At 41.9% G+C, this 16,901-nt stretch overlaps 1 pseudogene; it reads right to left on the reverse strand.

Moving 5' to 3' along the window:
- Positions 1-1,240: 1,240 nt before the first annotated feature.
- LOC126337344 (5S ribosomal RNA) lies at positions 1,241-1,358 on the reverse strand (annotated as a pseudogene).
- Between the last annotated feature and the right edge of the window lie 15,543 nt (positions 1,359-16,901).

A 16,901-nucleotide genomic window follows, 5' to 3' on the forward strand; every position in this document is an offset into this window, starting at 1 on the left:
ACCATGACCACATGTCTATTACTGTATGGAAGTGAGTCATAAAAGTAAGCGGCGCGGGATTAGCGGTGCGGTCTGAGGCGCTGCAGTCTCGGACTGTGCGGCTGGTCCCGGCGGAGGTTCGAGTCCTGCCTCTGACATGGTTAGTGTGCAAGCTTAGGGACTGATGACCTTAGCAGTTAAGATATCACACACATTTGAACATTTTTGAACATAAATGTAAACTACAAGTAGCAGAAATGAGATTTCTCAGGAAAGTTGCTATTTCTATCAGGGAAGGCCATATTAGAAATGAGGACGTTAGATATGAAGTAGATGTCCGTAATATTAATCAGAAGATTTAAGGAAATAAAACATTAGGGAAATATCACCTACAAATAATGAGTGCACAGAGGATCCCACGTCAGACCATACTTTACCACTCGAAAGAAAGAAGAGAAGTAGGAAGATCCAGAATGACTTAGCAATGAAAAGCAGAGACGAAACAGCAACAAGTGCCTAAACCTTGCATTGCTGAAGAGGAGGGAGACTTTTTATTTTTCACTGGTGGTTGATTACATATCGAACCTGACATTCAATACTTGTGAACTCTTTGCTTCCTATTTCAGTTCTTAATATCTTTTTTCCTATTTATCTGTAAATTTTTAGTGCAGAATACATTTCCATTAACTGGTCAAATTTGGGCTCCTCTCACTATTATGACTGCCTTTCCTGTTCACCAACATCACCATTATAAGCTCACAAATGGAATCCGCCATCGGTCGCTCACTGATGTAATCGAAACTAGGCATGGTGAAAGTAAAGGATCACCTGTTTTGGCTTAGGTGCCAATACTAAATAGTTGTATGGAAAATGACGGTTGAAGCTTCGACGCTAGTTCGTCTGTCTGCTCGTGGAGCTTGCGCAGTGGCTAAAGCCACAGTTTAGAAATTTTGCGCCCAGTGTTCATACACAATAATATGCAGATTTTATTTTGTTTTGTTTTGTTGTAACATAAATATTTTTTGTGACACCGTGAAATACAATGGAATTACTGACAAAGCACTCCGTCTTCAGGCCACAAGTGGCCCATCGGGACCATCCGACCACCGCGTCATCCTCTGCTAAGGATGCGGAAAGGAGGGGCATGTGGTCAGCACACCGCTCTCTCGGTCGTTACTATAGTTTTCTTTGACCGGAGACGCTACTATTCGGTCGAATAGCTCCTCAATTGGCATCACGAGGGTGAGTGCACCCCGAGAAATGGCAACAGTGCATGGCCGCCCAGATGGTCACCCATCCAAGTGCCGGCCACGCCCGACAGCGCTTAACTTCAGTGATCTGACGGAAACCGGTGTATCCACTGCGGCACGGCCGTTGCCTCAATTACTTACAAAAGAAGTAAGCATTTCAAATACTATTAAAATAGTTTTTATCATCAGAAATGACACGGATTAACAGTTGCCAGAAAACTATATTACCAACAGTTTTTGTTTGTTTCTAGTAAGCCAGTGGCAAAAGTGGTCCTCGAAAGCAACAAGGGCATGAGAGTGTGTACGCAACAACCTCAATATCAGGCAACAGAAACCTATCATCAGATTTTGGTCAAAGTTTCCCGATCTTGCATAAAATGTAGCCGTTTTTCTACATTATTGACTCGTGGGATGGTAACTCTTATGACTTCCTACACGATGAGCTATTTTTTTACGAAACCAGAATATCGATGTTTTCATTGAAAGTAATTCCGCCGAAGTGTGTGCCTTGATGTAAGCCCTGGGATGTATACTTTTACTGGTAGATGAAGACTGACGTCCACCGATTACAGGTGTGCCATATTTTGCCTCAAATTACAAGTAGCCGCGCAGGGTAGCCGTGCGGTCTGAGGCGTCTTGCCACGATTCGCTCGGTTTCCCCCATCGGAGGTTCGAGTTCTCTCTCGGGCATGGGTGTGTGTGTCGTCCTTAGCGTAAGTTAGTTTAAGTTAGATTAAGTAGTGTGTAAGCTTAGGAATCGATGACCTCAGCAGTTTGGTCCCATAGTCCTTACCACATACCACCAAAAAAAAAGTTTCAAGATAATAATTCGAATGCGTAGTTTGTCGCGAAATTATCGTGAGCTCAAGAGGTATTTAGCCACGCTAGCGTGTATGTTTTCCTAATTATATTCACTCTTTAAAAAATGGCTGTGACATATGTGACTTAGCTCATGGAAATGGAAATGCCGTTTGTCTAGGGCCTGCAGTCGGGTAGACCGTTCGCCTGGTGCAGGTCTTTCGAGTTGACCACTTCGGCGACTTGCGTACTGCTGGGGATGAAATGAAGATGATAAGGACAACACAACACACACTCCTTGAGCGTAGAAAATCTCCGAACTTGACGGGAATCGAACCCGGGCCTTAACGTATGACATTCCGTCGCGCTGAGCACTCAGCTACCAGGGGCGGACACTCAGCACATTGCTCGTGGCACTCCGAATTTTTATGTTTTGAATGTTTGTGTGACATACAGGGTATTTTAACACAGCGGTTACGAACTTTCAGACAGATAGATTATGCCTAGTCAATGGACTATCACATAACAATGGATGATCGGAAACAGTTTCTTCCCGCAACAGCGTAGGATACCGGTATCCGTACTAGGGGGAGACAGGGGACATTTTTTGTGCCTTGTAGTTTAAGGAGCACTGAATGAAGGGGACCCTCAAATTATAGGCTTGATGTGTGTCGCCACCTGAATGGAGTGTATCGTCAACACTGGATCAGCCGCGGTGGTCCGGAGCATTGGCCAGCGAGATAGCTAGGCCTCACTTGCCTTGACTACCTGCTCCGGGGATACATCAGGACACTGGTGTACGAAACCCCTGTTAACAGTGCCGAGGAACTTGTTGCACGCATCGTGCCACCCGCTGGGGAAGTCCGGGACATGCCAGGTACTTGACAGTTTTGTGAGGCCTCCATCACGGCCTGGGGTCGTAATTTCGAACAGTTTCTTTGTCGACCTTTTTTTCTTATATCTCGGTTTCTGGTATACTGGTATACATGTTCATTCGCCCTCTCCGAGTCTTTCTTTTCTTGTGTTTTGTGTCGTCACCCCTGCGCCAGGAGAGCATTTCCGACCATGCACTGCTATGTGATTTTCCATGGTGTAGGTGTACTCTCTCTCTCCTGGAAGTTTGTAACCACTATACTGAAACATCCTGTATATCACCGTGGGGGACGCTTTGTTTCGCTTGAAGCATAGATGTAAAAAAGTAAAGCAAAATATGAAATGCTGCGATTTATTTGTTTTCAGTTTTCAATTACCGTTAATTATGTAAGACTATATAACATTTGTGATGATAAAAAAGGTATTTTTGATAAGGTATGAAGTGCTCATTTTTTTTGTCAATAACTCCATTGCATTTGACAATGTCACACAAAATACTGATCTCACACATTTCCGCGACAAAAGAAGAAAAAGAAAAAACACAAGATTGTTTTTGAATACGGAGAATAAAAATTCTATGTGTTGATAGCCACTACTCTACCAGCTCCCTTAGAAATACGTTGCTCAAGCGTATTGCTGAAGTGGCGTCTAAACTTTGACCGTCTTTTTCTCGGAAATTACGTATTGAGTGTTGCCACCTAAACCAAAATATGTCCCTTTATTTTCATCTTTCTTTCACCCTGCCGAGTTTCGAGCGTATCAGAGAGCGATCTAAGGCGAGTTCCCCTTGTCACATTAATCGACGATCAGATTGAGTGCTTGATGCACGCCTGTGAGTAGTGTCGAGTGAGATGTTTCATGAGGCCACACTGCACGGCTTCACCTTGCGTGAGTTCCGCTTTCCACAGGAAGTGGTGGGCCGGAGAGCAGCACCGCCACGAATATTAATGCGTCAGTCTGGTAAACCAGTAACAGTTTCAGAACGACGTCCGATAGTTGCGAGTAGCAATACGGCATGTAAGGAGATGTCTAGCGCTGTTACATGGACAGTCCCCTATACGACTTGAACGGCTTTTTTCTAGCTAAGAAACGGCAGTCATCCGGGAACCCGGGCAGGAGCACTAGCCGTCCCGTGCCTTTTGGTCTCCCCTTGAAGCGAGCTTAGCTTATATGAGCTACACGATTCACAATAGGAGAAGACTGAACTAGCCTGGTTCTACATGCACTGAACTGTTTACTGTGGGAGGTGTTCAGGCTGCCAGTGTAGATGCTTCAGGCTGTACTTATACAGGGTGTTACAAAAAGGTACGGCCAAACTTTCAGGAAACATTCCTCACACACAAAGAAAGAAAATATGTTATGTGGACATGTGTCCCAAAACGCTTACTTTCCATATTAGAGCTAATTTTATTACTTCTCTTCAAATCTCATTAATCATGGAATGGAAACACACAGCAACAGAACATACCAGCGTGACTTCAAACACTTTATTACAGGAAATGTTCAAAATGTCCTCCGTTAGCGAGGATACATGCATCCAACCTCCGTCGCATGGAATCCCTGATGCACTGATGCAGCCCTGGAGAATGGCGTATTGTATCACAGCCGTCCACAATACGAGCACGAAGAGTCTCTACATTTGGGTTGCGTAAACAAGAGCTTTCAAATGCCCCCATAAATGAAAGTGAAGAGCGTTGAGGTCAGGAGAGCGTGGAGATCATGGAATTGGCCCGCCTCTACCAATCCATCGTTCACCGAATCTGAGCTCTAACTTGGAAATTAAGCGTTTCCGCACACATGTCCACATAACATCTTTTCTTTATTTGCGTGTGAGGAATGTTTCCTGAAAGTTTTCTAACACCCTGTGTATTGAGAAAGTCTCTTTAGAAGAGTGTAGTCATTTCTACTCAGACAAATATAGGCAAGTATCAACAGCAGCAGTAAATGCTGTAATAGGAATAAGATTCTTTTGTCGGTTACATGTTCCATAGAGCATTTGAATGATCACAGAATGAGATTTTCACTCTGCAGCTGAGTGTGCGCTGATATGAAACTTCCTGGCAGATTAAAACTGTGTGCCGGACCAAGACTCGAACTCAGAACCTTTGCTGTGGGGACGAGACGTGAGTCTTGGGTAGCTCAGCTGGTAGAGCAGTTGCCCGCGAAAGGCCATGGTCCCGAGTTCGAGTCTCGGTCCGGAACACAGTTTTAATCTGCCAGGAAGTTTCATTTGAATGATTGTTTATCTTAATGATGTGGAACCAGACAGTTTACAGAGTATGTATTTGTGGTCAGTTTCAGTGGGTGGCTACCTGGTGGGCAGTTGTCAGTACATCGCCAAAACTTAGCATTAATCGTACTATTTTTCACTATTTTTCAGTTCAACTCATGCGACTGTATATAGAACCAGTGCTTTTTTTAACAGGCTCCTAGTTCTTAAATAAAAATTATTTTGTGGAATACACGTAGTTGACCAGAAGAAATGATTCTAGGAAGTAAAGGGTACATCAATCAGTCGCAAATGATGTTTATTACCTATCTAGGTTTTGGTCGCTGTGTGGTATGTCTTCAGTACTAAAAAGCATGTAAAAAACAGCCAGCTACAATAAGGTAATATGCTTGCCTTATTAAATGTACAATTGCTTAAGCTATAAATGCAAGTCAGTCATAAAATACAGACCAGTAAATGCAAGTTAAAACTTTAAAACTACTAGTATATATACATTCTACCAACTAGACTAACCATGTCAGAGGTTGAGTCACACTGAGGCCGCTGTTTACAATTACTACTGGCTTCAAGGTACATCATATGAATCTACAGCGCCCTCCTTACATGTAAAATGCATTGACAAAATGCATTACATTTATTTTAAATTCGTATGTTTCATCATTTTATTTATTATTTTACACTTTTTAAAAACTTGTGTACAGAAAACATATAAGGTGGTTGTAACTACAAACAGTGATTAATGTATTATATTTATACACACTGATAACTGTGTTAACTATCCATGGCATCAGTTATTGCTACACATTTTACATAATTTAAAAAATACAGAAATCTTTTTCAAATACGCAAGTTAATATTTTTTATTAAAACCGAGCTACGAACTAAGTACAGTTAAAGGAATTGGAACAGAAGAGAGTGGTGCTAAAAGTACCATCAGGAATATGTCGGAAGGCTAGGAATCTTTCTACTTTAACGTGTCCTCTCTTCTGAGTTTCGCATAGAAAGCTATAATAATTTAAACGGTTTGGTGTTAAAACTATAAACTGTCAATGACATCATGAAATAATGTGGAAAATAAATTACATTTGTCTCCAGAAACATTGTACTCATATGCGATCTACGAGGACAGCAATCATAACTAGGTCACTGCATACGAAATTCGTAAGAAAAAACATTTTAAAGCAGAAAAATTCCTAGGTTTTCGACATACTGCTGATGATACGACGGCTTATAACACCACTCTTGTCGATTCCAATTTCATTAATTGTAGTTAGCACGCAGCGCCGTTTCAATGAAAAGAATTATTAACTTATCGATTTGAACAAAATATTTTGTATTTTTTAAACTATTTTCATATGTAGAATGTGCAGCAGCGACCGACGCTACTGGATAATTCACAGTTCCCACCTAGTAGAAATGTAAAACATTACTCACTGCTTTTTGTTACAAACACCTTATTTGTTATACGAAAAAAGTTTTTAAAATGTATGAAATAATAAATAAAATGATAAACCACGTGAACTGTGAAACAAATTTGATACTTGTAGTCAATACATCATACATGTATTAGTCCCCTCCTCCGAATCAACCAACCAACCAATCATATATGTAAGGAGGGTGCTGTAGATTGTTATTACGTACCCTGAAGCCAGCCGTGTTGTAATTGTAAACAGCGGGCTAGTGTGATGTCAGCCTCTGACGTGGATAGTCCAGTTGGTTCTATGCGCACATGTAAGTAGTTTAATGTTTTAACTTACGTTTACTGGTACTTTTGCTATGACTGACTTACTTCTAACGCCTATGCAATTGTACATTTAATAATAAAGGCATGTTACCGTATTGTAACTGTATTTTTACATTTTTTTTAGCACAGAAGATGGTCACACAGTGATCGAAACCCATATATGCAGTAAACATCATTCGTGATTGACTGCTGTATCCTTTACTACTTGAAATGAATAGAGAAGCTGGGCACAACTGTTTTTCTGTGGAATCAAACCTGTCAAATGATTTTATGTTACATTTGAAGCTTGCGTTACCATTCGTCAGACATTTTATGGTACTGGACAAATGACAGAAATATCTGTTGCTTCCCGAGCCACTGACAACTTTAATAATGGGTAGTAAATTGCGAGGGATGGTGGTGCAGCTAAAATGCCTAACATCTTGAAGAGGTGCCTACATGACGACTGCGTTGGAAAATACACATTACTATTATTGTTCACCTCTGTGCAATAAAAAAATTCATAAGAGATTGTTGAGTGGAAATACACAAAATATTCCAGGAGATTGATTTGTTTGATTTCAAGAATGGCAATAATACGAAGAGCAATAGCAGCTAAGCTTAATTGTTTTAGCAGTTCAGTAATATGTTTATTTCAGCCCTGGTTTTCATCCATATGTATAGTCAAAGGTGTGGAACATTCTATCATGTTCACTGATTTCTGTTCATGTGCTACATTATTTGTTGATATGACTATTTATTGCACAGAACAGAATATACTGTTTTCTTAAAATTAAGGAGGAATCTATTTGCAAGGAAACACTTAACAACTCTTCGAAAAAGATATTTAAGAATTTCTTCTGTCGTTTTGTCTCTAAGGGGTTTATTACACAGTAGTATAAATTATGCGTAATAAATATTAGGTAGAAAAGCTAAAGAGTTACTATGAGCAGTTTAGCGATGCGTTTATTCTCTTCATAATCGAATCCAAACCATTCTTAGGTGTACATTCTGCCGTCGTAAGCTGTAGATGAAGAAATAGATGGTTCGATGGAACTAAACCGGCTATTCTTTATGTAATGGGAAATGACAATCTAACGATCGTAGGGGATGGAATATCGCAATAGAAAAAGCAACAGAGGGGAGAGTTTTGGGTGTACTTCGCACATAATATATTTTAAAATAGCAATATATATTTTAAAATAGTGCAGTAGTATACACCATAAAAATATTTTAAAGTGTAGTAGTCGAAAAATGATCAAAAATATTTAGCAGGTTGTGGTTGGTTTTACATCAAAATATGTCATAAAAGCCGTGAGACACGACCCGAATAAGTCAAAGCAGCTGTGAATCTTACGCTTCAGCTAGATTTGCGTTGTGAGAGGAAAACACTCTGAGGCAAACGGGCCTGGAGACTGTGTTAACCTGTCAGCTGCATCGTGACCTCTCGGAGAGACAGATGCGGTGGCCGGTAAGGCTAAACAACAGGCGCAACAAAGACCGCGGCTGGGGAGGGCATAGAGCTGACATCTTGTTCCACAAAACTAAAGGTAACGGGAGGTCTACAAACGTGAGACGCGCAGTAATAGGCGTCTAAAGGTTTTAGAAGTCTCTAATGACAAGTTACTGAGAGACGAGATTTTTGACTTATGCTGCTAGCACGACAAGCACGTAAAATGCTTCATTAACAAACTCTATGGTTCAACGGGCAGTTATATTCGCATCTTAGGTGCAAGCCATTTGTACCCGTGTGATAGGCTACTGACAAATAGTGGATTTTTCATTCCATTTAAATGTGGAAAGATATGTGTAGGTTCTTGCCAACGGAAACCGAAGGCGGTCGCAATGTTTTAAACTTTTATTCAGCATGTGGAACATGATGAGTCAGGAACAGCATCAGAAGTAGTTACATGGAAATAAATAACAGTGCCAGTTGTAATTTTATTTCTTGTGGTGTTAGAAAACGAAACTGCAACTGCTGCAGTATTTTTAACATAATGTTTTAATTATTAACGCGGATACGTGAAGCTGGTTAGTTCTTCTCTACATATTCATCCTTCTCTGTGAAAGGTTTTTCCCAACGAGGGAAGACTTTCCAGAGACCGTGGTTGTAGAAATCTGCATATGGAATATTCAGGAAACATTCCACCTCGAAAATTACCTCGTCGTCATTCTGCAAATACATGCCACGCAATGGAAGGAAGAAAGATTAGGGTTTAACGTTCCATCGACGTCGAGGTCATTAGAGAGGGGGCAAAAGTTCGGAATGGTTACAGTCTGACGAAGGAAACCGTACGTGCTCTTTCAAAGGAAAGGTCGCGGTATTTGCAGGGAGCAATTTAGGAAAATCACTGAAAACCAGAATCTAGATGCCCGAATGCGGATTTGAACCCTCGTTCTCTCGAATGCGAGCCCGTGTTCTGGCCACTGGATCACCTCCCTCGGTGCCCTAACTATGTAAGTAGGCTATTTTATGTTGGTAACGCCACGTAGCGCTCTGTATGAAAATCTCTGACTGTGCTGTGTGAAGTCTGTGGCTGGTTGGCAATGTTGGAATATTCGCTATTGTGGTGTTGGGTATTGGATGTGAACAGTGCGTAGCGTTGGGCTGTTGGAGGTGAGCCACCAGCAGTGGTGGATGTGGAAAGAGAGAAGAGAGGAGAGAGAGAGAGAGAGAGAGAGAGAGAGAGAGAGAGAGAGAGAGAGAGAGATGGCAGAGTTTTGAGAGGTTACCATAATCGGACGATCTGGACGTGTGTCCGCCAGAAAAAGAAAATTTGTAAAGATGGATGTCATGAATTGATAGATATACCGGGTGATCAAAAAGTAAGTATAAATTTGAAAACTTAATAAACTACGGAATAATGTAGATAGAGAGGTAAAAATTTACACACATGCTTGGAATGACATGGGGTTTTAGTAGAACCAAAAACAAAAAAAAAAAACACCCCATATTGCTAGACGCGTGGAAGATCTCTTTCGCGCGTCGTTTGGTGATGATCGTTTGCTCAGTCGCCACTTTCGTCATGCTTGGCCTCCCAGGTCCCCAGACCTCAGTCCGTGCGATTATTGGCTTTGGGGTTACCTGAAGTCGCAAGTGTATCGTGATCGACCTGCATCTCTAGGGATGCTGAAAGACAACATCCGACGCCAATGCCTCACCATAACTCCGGCCATGCTTTACAGTGCCGTTCACAACATTATTGCTCGACTACAGCTATTGTTGAGGAAAGATGGTGGACATATTGAGCATTTCCTGTAAAGAAAATCATCTTTGCTTTGTCTTACTTTGTTATGCTAATTATTGCTATTCTGATCAGATAAAGCGCCATCTGTCGGATATTTTTTGAACATTTGTAATTTTTTTTTTTTGTTCTAATAAAACCCCATGTCATTCCAACCATGTGTGTCAATTACTACCTCCCTACCTACATTATTCCGTCATTTATTCAGTTTTCAAATTTATACTGACTTTTTGAGCACCCGGTAAATATATGATGACTTTCGAAAATTATTGAGGTAAATACTTTGTTTGTTCTCTATGAAAATCTTTCATTTCCTAACTATGTCTATCAGTAGTTAGTGCCTTCAGTAGAGAGAATCTTTTATTTAGCTGGCAGTATTGTAGTAGTTCGAGTAACGAAGATTTTTGTGAGGCAAGTGATTCATGAAAGGTATAAGTTATTGTTAGTCAGGGCCTTTCTTTTGTAGGGATTATTGAAAGTCAGATTGCGTTGCGTTAAAAATATTGTGTGTCAGTTTAGCGATGATCAGAATAAGTAAAGAGATAAATGATTACGTTCAGTTTTGATCAGCTGTTTGAAATTCAAATAACGAAGAAGTTTACCAGCACAGTCATTCTTAATTTTCAGAGGGGATTTTCAGCTACTGCGCCATCTCACTCGTTGCCACTCGTTCATAGCAGTAAAAGTGATGCCATCTGTAGGTCCCGCAACACAAGAACATTGGGAGCACGAGGAGGCAAAGACAGCTGCCCAAAGAGGCAGCGCGTCTCACTGTGTGCTGCGCGGAATGGGTTGGGCCGATGTCGTCCTCTCCCCTGTTCTCTCTCTGTCCGTTTCCCCCCCTTCCCCCCTCTCTGTCCACATTTCCCCTCGCTCCTGTCTGTGTCCCTCCCCCCCTCCCCCTTCTCTCTTGACTGTATTAGCCTCACCACATTAGCATGGTGGTGGTTCTTATCCCGAAATTTGGTTGAAATCGTTCCAGGGGTTGAGGACGAGCTTTTTACCCGCGGATTTGCACTCGTACGCGCATATAAAATATATTCCATATATGTGTTGAGAGGCAACCCACATGCCTTGCTCATACTGTGGCATCAAGCAGTCAGGCCTGCAAGGTGAGTGGTCTGCCAAGCGAGTGGATTCAATCTTATTTATCGAGCAACAGGAGCTCTAGTACTCACAATCAAGCAACAAATTATTCTCCTGTTTGAATATTACGCAACGGAAACGGATAACGCACATCTGACTATTAGTAATTTACACAACAATGACTGTTCACTACGCACTGGCAATACCACATTTTCTTTCTTACCCAACGGCTTTGGTCAACACGTGGCCATCGCACTGAATATCAGTGGTGCACACATAATAAATTCGGAATATCGTGACAACATACTATTCTAAGGAAAAGGCCACCAATCTTTTTCTTTTCCCTATCTTTTTTATTCCGATTAATTCTATAACCTAAACACACCATTACATTTACTACAACAATTGCACATGAGAAACTCCGCCCAGTGGACATGGCTTTACATTGGTGATTCTCTATCTTATGGTCTCGAAATTATCTAATACTACAGTGTACTTTCTGGATAGGATGGTGGATCTTTTGCTACATCTCACACTTCGACTCTCACACCCATCATCACGAAAATTTCCTTCAGACCGAGAGGTACAAAAAGGATCATGCATAACCCACTGCCTCTGAACCTATCTTGTTACTCTCCCATGCAAACCACACATACTTAAATTATATGAAATACACCACACTGGCAACATGGAATACAACACAAGGAATAGTCACAACGTTATAATTACATCACTTTCACCTTTCCCACTTCAATTAGTATTCATCCCAGTTCCACACGACACTGCCCCACTTCGTAACTTCTCTTTCCTACTATGAATTATGAACTCCGGAGGATATATGCACGTCTTCCGGTGCAATGCAAGTCAAGTGGCGTTGCTGGATAGACAGCTAACTCACCTTGCTTCACTCTCAGAGTATTACAGTTTGAATCAAGCGTCACACGGAAACATAACACGCAAACTAATATTAAGAACATATTCGTCACACAGGCGAGTCCTCAACTGATACCATGTCTCACACACAGATTAACACTCACACAGTACTCACCACGTGGAAGTACTCGTCACTAATTTCAAGTCCTGCACACACTATTTCTTAAATATTTCCAACTTATAGTACACACGCCAGTAATTCAGCTTAACTTTACCACTCGGAAGTATTCCAACTTATTTCTACACGTGGTTTCATTGTGACCGTTGGTCACTTCCAAAGGTTACAACGATCCCCTTAATATTACCTGCCTGTCATTTAATTCTCCCCCCAAAAGTTCCTGAAACAGAGAAATAATTATTCCAAACTACTCTTAAGTATTTCATATGCATACAATGTCTCCACTCTTTTGTCTTTACGGAGCACACCTAAGACAGGTCTTCCCAACACAAGATCCAGCTCCAGAGTGCTGAAACATGGCCGTTCTTCACGTCAGCTCGCACCTCCATCAAGGTGGGGGAGCACCTTGCTACCGTATTGGTCAGCCACATTTCAGGCACTCAAACCTCAGGTAAATTTCATCTCTTTGGTTCCACCAAAGGTGACCAAAGGACCGTCTTAAAGATGATCATATATTTCCCACTCACTATATGCGGTTAGCAGACGACCATACATTCATTCATTTAACAGATCTCACCACATTGGATATAGGGATTTATTTTGTGGGAGTGCACATGTGATAAATTAAATAAATAAATTGTCCTTCTTTCCTACACTGTATTCCGGCTTCGGTGTATTAAGTGAAATTGAGTTATTATTACAAAAAATATGTTGTTTTGACAAGAATAACGAAGAATGTTGTACCTATTTTCAATGTCGGGCGGTACTGTACCCTTTCAATGTAACACATTGGACACGTGTTTATATACATATTTCGCCTGTATCTCACTTCTTTTTTCATTCATTAATTTGTGGACTGAGCGAGGTGGCGCAGTGGTTAGCACACTGGACTCGCATTCGGGAGGACGACGGTTCAATCCCGCGTCCGGCCATTCTGATTCAGGTTTTCCGTGCTTCCTCTAAATCGCTTCAGGCAAATTCCAGGATGGTTCCTTTGACAGGGCACGATCGACTTCCTTCCCCATTCTTCCACAACGTGCTGAGACCAATGACCTCGCTGTTTGGTCGTTTCCTCCACATAAACCCACTCCAACTAATCACAATCACAAAATCATTTTGTGGGGTGTTGTCAGCGAGAAAAAGTTTCATAAAGGTTTGAAATAATGTGTAATGTTTGTTGCAAATCGCTAAAGTAATGGTATTCAGCGTCATGGGCTACGGTGCCATTTCACCTCCTATCCCACCCTTTCTATGAGTAAGTTCTTACCCCAGAATGATTCTTTCCAAATAGTAAGGGATATGTGTACCAAGCCTGGTTGAAATCTGCCTAATGGTTTAGGAGGAGACGTGGAACATAAGTACATACATACATTCATATGTATAATATGTGTGTATTTAAGATATACCTAGTATTTTGAAACAGGTCGTTTATTTTGCAGTTTTCCTCTGGCAGTAACATAATTTTTTCCATTGGAAGTGCTGCTTTCAGCAAAGAAAAATCAAAGTAATAATAATAAGTTAACAAGAAAATTAAACGAAATGGAAACCGTAAATTAGTTAGAGGAGGTGATGGCTGTCAATTCAAATGTTCAAATGTGTGTGAAATCTTATGGGACTTAACTGCTAAGGTCATCAGTCCCTAAGCTTACACACTACTTAACCGAAATGATCCTAAGGACAAACACACACCCATGCCCGAGGGAGGACTCGAACCTCCGCCGGGACCAGCCGCACAGCCCATGGCTGCGGCGCCTCGGACCTCTCGGCTAATCCCGCGCGGCGGCTGTCAATTGAAAATGTTGGTAATATACAGGGTGGTCCATTGATAGTGACCGGGCCAAATATCTCACGAAATAATGATCAAACGAAAAAACTCGTCTAGCTTGAAAGGGTAAACCAGTTGGCGCAATGGTTGGCCCGCTAGATGGCGCTGCCATAGATCAACCGGATGTCGAAGAACCCCCATTTTTATTACATAATCGTGTAGTACGTAAAGAAATATGAATGTTTTAGCTGGACCACTTTTTTCGGTTTGTGATAGATGGCGCTGTAATAGTCACAAACGTATAAGTACGTGGTATCACCTAACATTCCGCCAGTGCGGACGGTATTTGCTTCGTGATACGTTATCCGTGTTAAAATGGACCGTTTACCAATTGCGGAGAAGGTCGATATGGTGTTGATGTATGGCTATAGTGATAAAAATGCCCAACGGGCGTGTGGTATGTATGCTGTTCGGTATCCTGGACGACATCAAGTCTCCGGACCGTTCGCCGGATACTTCCGTTGTTTAAGAAAACAAGAAGTGTTCATCCACATGTGAAACGTCAACCACGACCTGCAACAAATTATGATGCCAAAGTAGGTGTTTTAGCTGCTGTCGCGGCTAATCCGCACATTAGTAGCAGACAAATTGCGCGAGAATGGGGAATCTCAAAAACTTCGGTGTTGAGAATGCTGTATCAACATCGATTGCACCCCTACCATATTTCTATGCACCAGGAATTGCATGGCGACGAGTTTGAACATCGTGTACAGTTCTGCCACTGGGCACAAAAGAAATTACGGGACGATGACAGTTTTTTTGCACGCGTTCTGTTTAGCGATGAAGCGTCATTCAGCAAAAGCGGTAACGTAAACCGGCATAATATGCACTATTGGGCAACGGAAAATCCACGATGGCTGCGACAAGTGGAACATCAGCGACCTTGGCGGGTTAATGTATGGTGCGTCATTATGGGAGGAAGGATAATTGGCCCAAATTTAATTGATGGCAATCTAAATGGTGCAATGTATGCTGATCTACGTAATGTTGTACCGATGTTACTACAAGATGTTTCACTGCATGACAGAATGGCGATTTACTTCCAACATGATGGATATACGGCACATAGCTCGCGTGCGGTTGAAGCGGTATTGAATAGCATATTTCATGACAGGTTGATTGGTCGTCGAAGCACCCGCACGTTCACCGGTATGACGTCCCCGGATTTCTTTCTGTGGGGAAAGTTGACGGATATTTGCTATCGTGATCCACCGACAACGCCTGAAAACATGCGTCAGATTATTGTCAATGCATGTGAGAACATTACGGAAGGCGAACTACTCGGTGTTGAGAGGAATGTCGTTACACGTGTTGCCAAATGCATTGAGGTTGACGGACATCATTTTGAGCATTTATTGCATTAATATTTACAGGTAATCACGCTGTAACAACATGCGTTCTCAGAAATGATTAGTTCACAAAGGTACATGTATCACATTGGAACAACCGAAATAAAATGTTCAAACGTACCTACGTTCTGTATTTTAATTTAAATACGTACCTGTTTCGAACTGTTTGTCTAAAATTGTAGGCCGTATGTTTGTGACTATTACAGCGCCATCTATCACGAAGCGAAAAAAGTGGTCCAAGTAAAACATTCATATTTCTTTACCTGCTACACGAATATGTAATAAAAATGGGGGTCCTATTTAAAAAAAAAAACCGCCGTCGATATCCGTTTGACCTATGGCAGCGCCATCTAGTGGGCCAACCATAGCGCCATCTGGTTTCCCCCTTCAAGCTAGACAAGTTTCGTTCTTTGTAGTTTTTTCTTTTGACGCTTATTTCGTGAGATATTTGTCTCGGTAACGATCAGTGGACCACCCTGTAGAACAGAACGAATGAAGAATAGGAAAGTATATATAAGGTAGTTGTCCTCCACTTTCAGTGATTGAAAGGAAAAACCTCGGAATTTCATCTCGCCTTTTTCGTCCGATTTGACATTACAGATTTTCCACAAGTTTTATTTGTATTTGACTGGATGTTAAAGGATGTCCGCCGCCGTAGAGGAGTGGTCAGGACGACAGACTCTTATGTGGAGGACTTGGGTTCAATTCTTGCCACTGTCAGGGATATTTTCTTCGTGGAAAGACTGGATCGGTGTACACTCAGCCTCGTGATGCCTATAGAGGAGCTACCTGATTCAGAGGTAGCGGCACGAAAGCCGAAACGTCGACAACAGATGAATGAGGATGACACGGCGATCGATCGACTATCGCTGGGTCTTTAGGGCTTAGTCCTAAGGTTTAATTTATGTTGGAGGTTGGTTTCCTAAATTAATTACATTTTTAACTGTCCGTTAGGGAACGACAGGCTTCAAAGACTTCTATTTACATGCACGCCAATGGCGTTTCCGTGTACGAAGTTTCATTGACGTCCGACCACGTCTTCTGGGTGCTTCACCATTTTAGTCAGGCCGTGTTGATATGGTGGCCGACAAGAAATGAATTCCAGAATGAGATTCTCACTCTGCAGCGGAGTGTGCGCTTATATGAAACTTCCTGGCAGATTAAAACTGTGTGCCCAACCGAGACTCGAACTCGGGACCTTTGCATTTCGCGGGCCAGTGGTCTACCATCTGAGCTATCGAAGCACGACTCACGGCCGGTACTCACAGCTTTACTTCTGCCAGTATCTCGTCTCCTGCCTTCCGAACTTTATAGAAGGATACTGGAAGCTTGGAAGGTAGGAGACGAGATACTGGCAGAAGTAAAGCTGTGAGTACCGAGCGTGAGTCGTGCTTCGGTAGCTCAGATGGTAGAGCACTTGCCCGCGAAATGCAAAGGTCCCGAGTTCGAGTCTCGGTCGGGCACACAGTTTTAATCTGCCAGGAAGTTTCAA

Source organism: Schistocerca gregaria, chromosome 2 (genome assembly GCF_023897955.1).
Source record: "Schistocerca gregaria isolate iqSchGreg1 chromosome 2, iqSchGreg1.2, whole genome shotgun sequence".
NCBI classification, from domain to species: Eukaryota; Metazoa; Arthropoda; class Insecta; order Orthoptera; family Acrididae; genus Schistocerca; species Schistocerca gregaria.